Raw genomic sequence first — 10,395 nt, 5'->3', positions numbered from 1 at the left:
GCCTTGACTAGGTGTTTGACCTAGACAAGGACTCTATCATATCTCTCTATATAAGACGAGTTTCTTCGTGAAATTTTAGGAGAAATTAGAGATTTGAGAGACCTTTGTGCCATCCAAAAATCAGAGAGAAATACCTTTGGGTCGTGGAGATATAAAAGGTGCAAGTTTGGGTGTCTAGAGAGAAAAACGTGAAGAAGAAGAGAGTCTTCTTCTTGGGTTTTTGTTTTCATATCTTTCCTCCCTCCATCTTGAGTTTCCTGAGAGTGTCTCAGATCTGAAACTCCTCCTTCTACTTTTCATCTTTAGAAGAGTCCAAATCAAGAAGGAGGCACCTGATCAACCATCAAAGAAGGATCAGCGCAGTACTAGCATACTGTGCTGATTTCCTGAAGCAGGACTTCTGATCGAGATTCGTGGGCTCGTGTGGACGACTCCTAGAGGCCGGACGTGTGTGCGGCTTGCAACATCATCCTCAAGCCCAGATCAACAAGGTTAGAACGTCTAACTTGCAAGGTAATAGATCTGATCTATTGTTTAATACATACATTAGATGTAGTATAGAAACATGTTGATATGATCAACATGTAGTTAATACTATATTTATATATATTTTAATTTCTGATTTAATGATATGTAATAATCATGTAATAGGATCTTAGATCTAGGGATTTTCTGATTTTAGAAAATAAATTTTAATTTATTTTAGTCCTCCGCTGTATGATTTTGAAAAAGTTTCAAGATCTAACCCTGAAACCTTAGATCTGGTTCCTACACTATGGGAGCCGGACTTCCGTCCTGAGCTCCTATTGCAGGTAGACCTCATCCAAATTCTTGCAAGGGCCAAGCTCCGAGCCCCCACCACAAGCGATCTACTCTGAGCTTCTACTACAAGCGATCTACTCCGAGCAATACCACTACAAGCGGTCTACTTCGAATTTCTACTATGAGCGGTCCACGTCGGATTTCTACTGTAAGCCTCCACTTGAGCTTCTATTGTGAACGAATTCCTTCCGAACTTCTATTGCAGGCAGGCTTCGGTCGAGCTTCCTCAACAAATGATCCCCGTCCGAACTTCCACGAGAACCAGACTCCGATCGAACTTCTGTAGCGGATAGATTCCGGACGAACTCCTACGACACACGGGCTCTAGCAGCCGGACCCCTCCAGCGGGTGAACCTCTCCAGCGCCATCCGACATCCACTGACGGTCGACCTTCTGTCGGATTCTGTATGAAACCGAACTTCGTCCACAGAAAGCCCCTGACCGAGCTTCTACAGCAGATGACCTTCGCCTGCAGTACTAGCGCCCAAGGCACCCAATGGTAGAAGGCTCGCCAGCAACATCCGAGCTCCTCTTAGACGGAGAGCTACCCCTCTCCACCAGACACCCTAACCGAGCTTCGACCGACGGGCCTGGACTCCCTGGTAGGCCACAGTAATGGCCACGACTCTGCTCCACTTCCTGTAACGGATCCCACACGGCTACATCATGCTCTGGCAAGTCACGACAATGGACATCACTCCACTCTCCACAACAGGCTCCATGTGGCAGGCTACGGCGATGGCCACGACTCCACTCCACTACTCTCCGTAACAAACTCCTCATGACCCCGAACGACCCACTACTAGGCGGTTACAGATGTCACTGTCGATCTGTTACGCCCTCCGCCTATAAAAGGGGACCCCCCGATACGTTATTTTCTAAGCTCTAATCTCTATCTCAAAACTCTGCTAAAATTTTCATTCGAGCACTCCATTCTTGTTGAGGCAGAGAACTGACTTGAGCGTCGGAGGGTCTTGCCGGAGCACCCCCAACTCCGGTTTAGATTTTCTTTGCAGGTTCCGACAGCGACCGCGACTCCCTCGACTCTAGCTTCTCCGACGCCGATGGATTTTTGCACCAACAAAGAAGAAGGAACACCTAAATGACAAGAGAAGGAACGAAAGTTTTGAAACTAACCTAAGTTGCTCCAAAGGATGCAGAGATGCAGGGACTGGAATGACTCGAAGAACACCTAGGGCCAAAACGGACGTCGAGGAAGGTCAGAGCTCTCAGAAGGAAGACGGGCACCAACAGGACTTTCAGGCAAAATGAAACTCCCAGGGGAAGAATGGCGGATTTAAATGGACCCTGGGATCCGACATAATAATGACTATGGATCTTCCCAGGCCAACCCATATTCGCCACGTGTCCCACTCGCCACAGCAGGCGGCTAAAAATGACTGGCAGCTGGCAGAGCCATCATTGCGCTGTACCTGGAGCAATGCTCCGACAAAAATTCCAAAAAGTCTCTTCGGATCGCCCCGATTTGAAAAGACTTCGGCACGCGCACATTAAATACCAGAATATCTGAGGGCGATCGCGTGCAGAATTCAAGGGAGCAACTTCGGCTGTGAAAATTTTTCTATACTTCCTTCATTCGAAACTCGAACTCGAAAGTAGGGGGACTGGTGTTGGGTATAAAATACCCCCCAGCTGAAGTTCGTATCAGGAGTGACCCTCCCGGGACCCTACCGACGTCAGACCTTGGGCAACATCTTTCCGAACCTCTCCGACGGTCGAGTTTCCGCAATGTTCCCAAGTTCTGCTGACGGATAAACTCCCATAGCTTCTTCCACAAGTGTCGATCGGATTCCTCCGACGGATAAACCCCTACCGCATCTCCCGGGCTTCTCCAGAGATAAGCTTCTTCGGTCGTCTATCAGGCTGCTCCAAGTGCTCTCTGGATTCTACTATCGGTCGACCTCCTATAAGGGTTAACCATTCTCCGGACCTCTTTCAGATCTTTTCCAACAGGATTCAATCGACTCCAATCTGAATTTCTTCCAAAACTTTGTCAGTTCGTCAGTGGCCGAACTTTCCCAACAGCAGATCTTCACGATGGACGGACTCCATCCAAGTTTCTATGACGGTCGACCACCTTCTGGATTTCATCCGAGCTCCTACGGAAGCCGGACTTCTTCCCCAAACTCCTACTGCAGGTAGACTTCATCCGAGCTCCTACGGGAACCGGACTTCAGTCCTGAGCTCCTATTGCAGGTAGACCTCATCCGAATTCTTACAAGGGCCGGGCTCCGAGCCTCCACCACAAGCGATCTACTTCGAGCTTCTACTACAAGCGATCTACTCCGTGCTACCACTACAAGCGGTCTACTTCAAATTTCTACTACGAGCGGTCCACGTCGGATTTCTACTGTAAGCCTCCACCTAAGCTTTTATTATGAATGAATTCCTTCCGAACATCTATTGCAGGCAGGCTTCAGCCGAGCTTCCTCAACAAATGATCCCCATCCGGACTTCTACGGGAACCAGACTCTGACTGAACTTCTGTAGCGGATAGATTCTGGACGAACTCCTACGACACACGGGCTCCAGCAGTCGGACCCCTCCAGCGGGTGAACCTCTCTAGTGCCATCCGACATCCACTATCGGTCGACCTTCTGTCAGATTCTACATGAAATCGAGCTTCGTCCACAGAAAGCCCCTGACCGAGCTTCTACAGCAGATGACCTTTGCCTGCAGTACTAGCACCCAAGGCACCCAACGGTAGAAGGCTCGCCAGCAACATCCGAGCTCCTCTTAGACGGAGAGCTATCCCTCTCCACCAGACACCCTAATCGAGCTTCGGCCGACGGGCCTAGACTCCCTGGCAGGCCACAGTAATGGCCACGACTCTGCTCCACTTCTTGTAACGGATCCCACACGGCTACATCATGCTCTGGCAAGTCACAAAAATAGGCATCACTCTACTCTCCACAATAGGCTCCACGTGGCAGGCTACGGCGATGGCCATGACTCCACTCCACTACTCTCCGTAACAAACTCCTCATGGCCCCGAACGGCCCACTACCAGGTGGTTACAGATGTCACTGTCGATCTGTTACGCCCTCCACCTATAAAAGGGGACCCTCAGATACGTTCTTCTCTAAGCTCTAATCTCTATCTCAAAACTCTGTTAAAATTTTTGTTCGAGCACTGCATTCTTCTTGAGGCAAAGAACTGACTTGAGCATCGGAGGGTCTTGCCGGAGCACCCCCAACTCCGGTTTAGACTTTCTTTGCAGGTCCCGGTGGCGACCGCGACTCCCTCGACTTCAACTTCTCCGATGCCGGTGGATTTTTGCACCAACAGCACTAGATATAGAATATCCCTCAGACCTACTTGCTTGAATCAAACAGGCTACGAGTTAAAATTAGTTTTGCAACAAAGTTTCTTTGTCCTTCATACCTTTTGATGTGAAACTCAATGCTTGCTTAGGCAAAGAGGCCCGATTACTCAGTATGAAGTACTTGAAATTTTTTTTTTTAATATATGAAGAAATGTATAGTTACCCTACATATGTCCATAGGAAGTAAACTCTTCTTTGATATTGGTAGAAAAATTTAGAAATACTCAAAAAAATTATTTAAGTTCTAAACTTAACTCTTTATTAAGTTTTTTAAATACTTGATCCCTCAATATCGCACGAACTCTCGTGTCTGTGCATCAATTTTTTTTTAAAAATACTTGGTTTAACTTGATTCTTTAAGTGTAATTTGGTGCTTAGATGCTAAATACTTAACTTACTTGAGAATTTTAAATTTTTTTTTATTATTCTTTTCTCCAACTTAATTGCCATTGTCCTCAATGGAGTAAGAAAAATGAAGGGTGCATACAAAAAGAAAGAAAAAGGAGAGATGTCACATGATCTAGAAGTCATTTTAAAATTGGTTCTCCCTCCAACTTAGCCAATATTATCTTCAAATTCCTACAAAATACATGAAGAAAGACTCGATTAACCTAAACAAAATGTAAAAGATATCAAAGAGCAAAAGTTGAAACTGGATTGCCTCTCAAAAACTATTAAGTTTATCATCTTCAGTCAGACACAATGCAGCTCAGTTCAGTATGGGTCTGTTAATGCTACTTGATCAATGGTTTGATTTAATGACATTTCTTCAATGTATGATTTTAATCTTTGACCATTAATCTTAAAGAAATTTTCAGATTTAGGATCATAAAGTTTGATTGCACCATGTGGGAATACTTAATTTGTAATGTAAGGTCCATCTCATTTAGATCTCAATTTTTTTGAAAATAATTTTAGCCTTGAATTAAATAACTAGACTTGTTGATTTGGCTCAAAGATTTTTCTTGAAATATGTTTGTCATGAAAGGCTTTCATTTTCTCTTTACAAATTCATGAATTTTTATAAGTCTCTCGTCTCAATTCATCCAATTCACTTAATTGCAACATCCGGTTGGAACCAATTTGTTTCAAATCAAAATTCAGTTGTTTCATTGCCCAATATGCTTTATGTTCAAATTCTATCAGAAGATGACATGCTTTTTCATAGATCAATCTATAAGGAGACATTCCAATATGAATTTTATAAGCTGTTCTATAGGCCCATAATGCATTATCTAGTCGATCTGACCAATCTCTATGATTAGGCTTAATAGTCTTTTGCAGGATGTTTTTGATCTCCCTATTGGATATTTCAACTTGGCTATTGTTTGCGGGTGGTATGGTCTAGCTATTTTATGTGTGACCCCATATTTTTGCAGTAATATTCGCAAATGATAGTTTGTGAAGTGGGTACCTCCATCGCTAATGATAGCACATGAAAATCCGAACCTAGAAAAGATATTTCTTTGAATAAATTTTATGACTACCGTATGATCATTGGTTCGTGTTGCCATTGCCTCAATCCATTTAGAGACATAATCAATGGTCACCAAAATGTATTTAAAACCATTGGAGGGTGGAAAGGGTCCCCTAAAATCAATTCTCCAAACATCAAAAATTTCAACTACCAAGATGAGATTCAAAGGCATCATGTCTTTCTTTGAAATATTTTCTAAAGCTTGACACCTAAGACATTCTTAGCTAAAATTATAAGCATCCTTAAACAATGTGGGCCAGTAAAATTTACTTTGCAATATTTTGTCCATAGTTTTCCATCCAGAGAAATATCCTCTGTAAGCAAGAGTATGACAGAAGTTCAAGATCCTCAATTGTTCAGTTTTAAAAATATATCTACGAATGATCTGATCAGCACAAATTTAAAAAAATTCAGGATCTTTTCAAAAATAATACTTGATTTGAGTAAAGAATCGATCCTTTTCATTCTTAGACTAGCCATCAGAAATTTGTCCAACTGCTAAGTAATTCACAATATTTGCAAACCAAGGGGCCTTTGTGTGAGAAACTACTAGAAGTTGTTCATCTGAAAAAGATTCTCCAATTGATGTAGGTTCACAATCTTCAATTAGGATCCTCGATAGGTGGTCTGCTACAATATTTTCAGATCCCTTCTTATCTCAAATTTTAATATCAAATTTTTGTAGCAGTAAGATCCATCTAATCAATTATGGTTTAGCATCTTTCTTTGAGAGTAGATGTCTCAAAGCCACATGATCTGAATAAATCATGATTTTTGATTCTAACAGGTATGATCGAAACTTTTTTAGGACAAACACTACAGCTAGTAACTCTTTCTCAGTTGTAGTATAATTTATTTGAGCTTCATTCAGAGTTCTGCTGGCATAATAAATCACTACAGGATATTTGTTTACCCTTTGGTCCAAGACAGCTCCTATGACAAAATCAGAAGCATCGCACATGATCTCAAAAGGTAGTGACCCGTCTGAAGATTGGAGCTTTGGACACAGCTTCTCTCAAAAATTTATAGGCCTTAAGATATTCTTTATCAAAGTTAAAAGGAACATCCTTAGCGAGTAGATTACATAAAGGGCGAAATATTTTAGAAAAGTCTTTGATGAAATGATGGTAAAATCCTACATGACCAAGGAAAGATCGGATTTGTTTGATAGAAGTGGGTGGAGGAAGTTTAGAGATCAGTTCAACCTTTGCTTTATCAACCTCAATCCCTCTCTTTGACATAATATGTCCTAATACGATCCCCTCTTTAACCATGAAATGGTTTTTTTTCCAAGTTAAAACTAGATTGGCCTCAATGCATCATTTTAACATTTTCTTCAAATTGTTGAGGCAACTCTCAAAAGATTCTCTAAAGATTGAAAAATCATCCATGAATATCTCTAGAAATCTCCTACCATATATGAAAATATTGACATCATGCATCTTTCAAAGGTTGCGGATGCATTACACAGTCCGAAAGGCATTCTATGAAAAGTAAAGGTTCTATAGGGGCATGTGAAGGTGATCTTTTTTTAATCTCCTAAATAGATTGCTACCTAAATGTATCCTGAGTATCCATATAAAAAGTAAAAATATTGTTGGCCAGCTAGTCTCTCTAGGATTTGGTCAATAAAGAGTAAGGAGAAATGATCTTTACGATCGCTGCATCGAGTTTTCTATAATCTATACAGACACACCACCCAGTCAAAAGTCATGTTGGCACTAGATCCCTATAGTCAGTGCGGACAACCGCAAGTCTAGATTTCTTTGGAATAACTTGAGTGGGACTCACCTAGTGGCTGTCAAAAATAGGATAAATGATACCAACATCTAACCATTTAATTACCTCCTTCTTGACTACATCCTGCATGTTTGGGTTGAGCCATTTTTGCATTTCTCGGATGGGTTTGGCATTGTCCTCTGTGTAAATATGGTGCATGCATATTGATGGACTAATACGTTTTAAATCAACAACGGTCCAACCTATGGTCTCTCTATGTGATTTCAATACATTCAGCAATTGGTCTTCCTGCTTAGGGGTTAGGTCAGAAGCAATGATTACTGTCAGGATTTTTTTAGGTCTTAAAAATACATACTTAAGTGATTCAGATAAAGATTTCAGTTCAAGTTATGGTGGGGCCTGACTTGAAGGACGTAGTAGTTCAGTTTCTAGCTTAGGTAAGGATTCAATTTTTATTGACCAAGATAGTGAATGTGCTGGGTGAGATGAATCAAGCAAGGCATTCATCTCCTGATTTTGGGTTTCTTCAATAGATTCATCTAGAAAATCATCTTCCATCAAGTCTAAGGAGGAATCGATTTCAACTATCTCATCTATCATATCAATTATCGAGCAGCTTTCCTCTTTTTGCGCATACTTTAAGATATTGAAAATATTAATTCTCACCTTTTAATCTTCAAAAGAAATATCCATGGCTCATATTTTACAAGTAATATTGGCATTGGCAGTGGCTAGGAATGGACATCCTAAAATTATGAGATTTTAATTCAGCTCTTGGGATAGTTCCATATCAAGTATGAGGAAGTCTACTAAAAAATAGTATGTGTTTACTTTAACTATAACATCCTCGATCAGACCACATGGCATCTTCACAGATCTATCAGCTAGTTGTAAAATAACTGATGTGGGTTTCAGTTCTCCTATCTCAAATTTTTTATAGACCGAGGTTGGAAGTAGGTTGACACTAGCTCCTAAGTCTAATAAGGCTCGGTCAAAGGTGATGCCTCCTATAACACATGAAATTAAAGGAGCACTAGGATCTTTTATTTTTTGAGGTAATGAATTTAACAGAACTACACTAACATCCTCAGATAACATGATTCTCTCTATTGTTTGTGGCTCACACTTTTGGGTGCAAAGTTCTTTAAGAAATTTAGCATAAGTCGGGACATATTGAATTATATCGAGGAGGGGTAGATTAATGTGAACTTGCTTAAACAACTCCATTAGTTTCTCGTTGCGTGCTCCTTGCTTTTTACGGGGAGAATTGGCTTCTAGGATTGAAGAGAATAGGACTCTTGATTTATATATCTCGGATAACTCATCTGCTCTCTTCTTTTCTTTATCTTTTTTACTTAGATCAGTAACAATTTTGAGCTCAGGTTCTTCTATTAGGTTAGTTTCAGTACTAACCTCTTTTTTCAAGTTTTCATTTTGGCTAGCATCAGTACTAGCCTCTCTCACCTGGTCTTGATAGGGGTCCTTAAGAATCCTACCATTTTTAAGCTTAAAAATTGCTTTGGCATTCTCAAATTGAGGATTCTTAAGTGGGACATTAGATTGATGACTAGGTCCAGATGGTTGGTGGGTGGATGGGTTGTTCTTGGGGTTTGGTACTGGTTAGCTTGATAATTGATTTGGTTCTCTCCTCTTAGTAGACTCAGCTAACTGTCCTATTTGTACTTCTAACCTAGCGAAAGATTGCTATTGGGTCATAATTAATTGTTGGAGTTGGTTGAATCTATCGTCGGCTAGATTGATCTGTTGAGGAGGTGGGTATGATGGTTGATTATGATATGGTAGCTGGGTCGGCTGACTAGGCTGACCTCTATTATAAGCATAATTCTGATAGTAGGGCCTATTCTGAAAGTTTTACGTCAGAGAAATTTGAGTCTGAGTGTGAGTCTGTTGGGATCTCCAAAAAAATTTGAGTGGTTCCTCCAGCCTGAATTATATGTGTTAGAGAATGGATCATTGATAGGCTTGGAGTAACCTTGGGTAGCTTGAATTTGTTCTTGGATGAAAGATGGAAACTGTACAGTCGTGGGACATTCACTTATATGATGGGCTGGACTAACAGAGATAGAACAAATCTTTTGATAATTGAAAGGTGGTGTGTATTGCACAGGAGATTGTTGACCTAGGACTAGGAACTGATCTAACTTCTGGGCAAGAAGATTGATTTTATCTAATTTTTGAGCTATTAGGTTCAAGTCAGTCTTAGAACTAGAGTTTGTTTGCTTGATTTCAAAAATTCTTGCCCACTTTTGGTGAAGGATTGATCTTTTATAGGAGGATAATGAAGCATGGTTGATCGAATTTTCACTCAAAGTTTCAAACAAAGTATAAGCTTCATCCTCACTCTTACTCATGAATGCACCTTCATAAGATGCATCTACTATCTATCTGTATTGGTCACCTAAACCCTTATAGAAAGCTTAAATAATTTGCCACTTACATAGACCATGGTGTGGGTATTTTTTAAAAATTTTCTTTAGTCTCTCCCATGATTCGTGAATTTATTCTCCTGAAAGCTGAGGAAATCCAGTGATGGCTCATCTCATGGTGTTGGTTTGACCTATGAATTTTTTTTTTTTAAGAAACTCATGCTGCATTTTAGTCCATATTCGGATCAGTCTCTCTATTGTGCCAAGCCAGTACTTGGCTTTGTCCTTAAGCGAGAAGGGGAATAGGGTCAGTCTAAGTGTATCATTAGTAAAATTTTGAATTTTCATCGTAAATAGATTTTTAAGAACTCATCTAGATACTTGTAAGGATCTTCATTGGTGTTTCCATAGAAAGATGGGAGCATCTGGATTATAGTCGACTTAATCTCATAATGGCTTGCAGGGATATCAGGTAAGTGGATACAAGTTGATGGATTATAGGTGGAAGGAATAAAATATTCCTTCATCTACTTAGGTGGTTCTCTAGGGTCTCCAGCTATTTGATTTTCAAGTTTAGCGTGAATCAGCCATTCAATTTCAGGATTGATTCAACTAGATCAGGA

At 40.7% G+C, this 10,395-nt stretch overlaps 1 non-coding gene across 1 annotated transcript; it reads left to right on the top strand.

Annotated features, from left to right (window-relative positions):
* Positions 1 to 9,845: 9,845 nt before the first annotated feature.
* LOC114912966 (small nucleolar RNA R71) lies at positions 9,846 to 9,954 on the top strand. Its single transcript, XR_003799009.1, has one exon. It is a non-coding gene; the product is annotated as a small nucleolar RNA R71 (small nucleolar RNA).
* The last annotated feature ends 441 nt before the right edge of the window (positions 9,955 to 10,395 follow it).

Source organism: Elaeis guineensis, chromosome 11 (assembly GCF_000442705.2).
Source record: "Elaeis guineensis isolate ETL-2024a chromosome 11, EG11, whole genome shotgun sequence".
In the NCBI taxonomy this organism is placed as follows: domain Eukaryota; kingdom Viridiplantae; phylum Streptophyta; class Magnoliopsida; order Arecales; family Arecaceae; genus Elaeis; species Elaeis guineensis.
The sequence above is the reverse complement of the archived record's forward strand: the minus strand, read 5'-3'. Positions and strand labels throughout refer to the sequence as shown.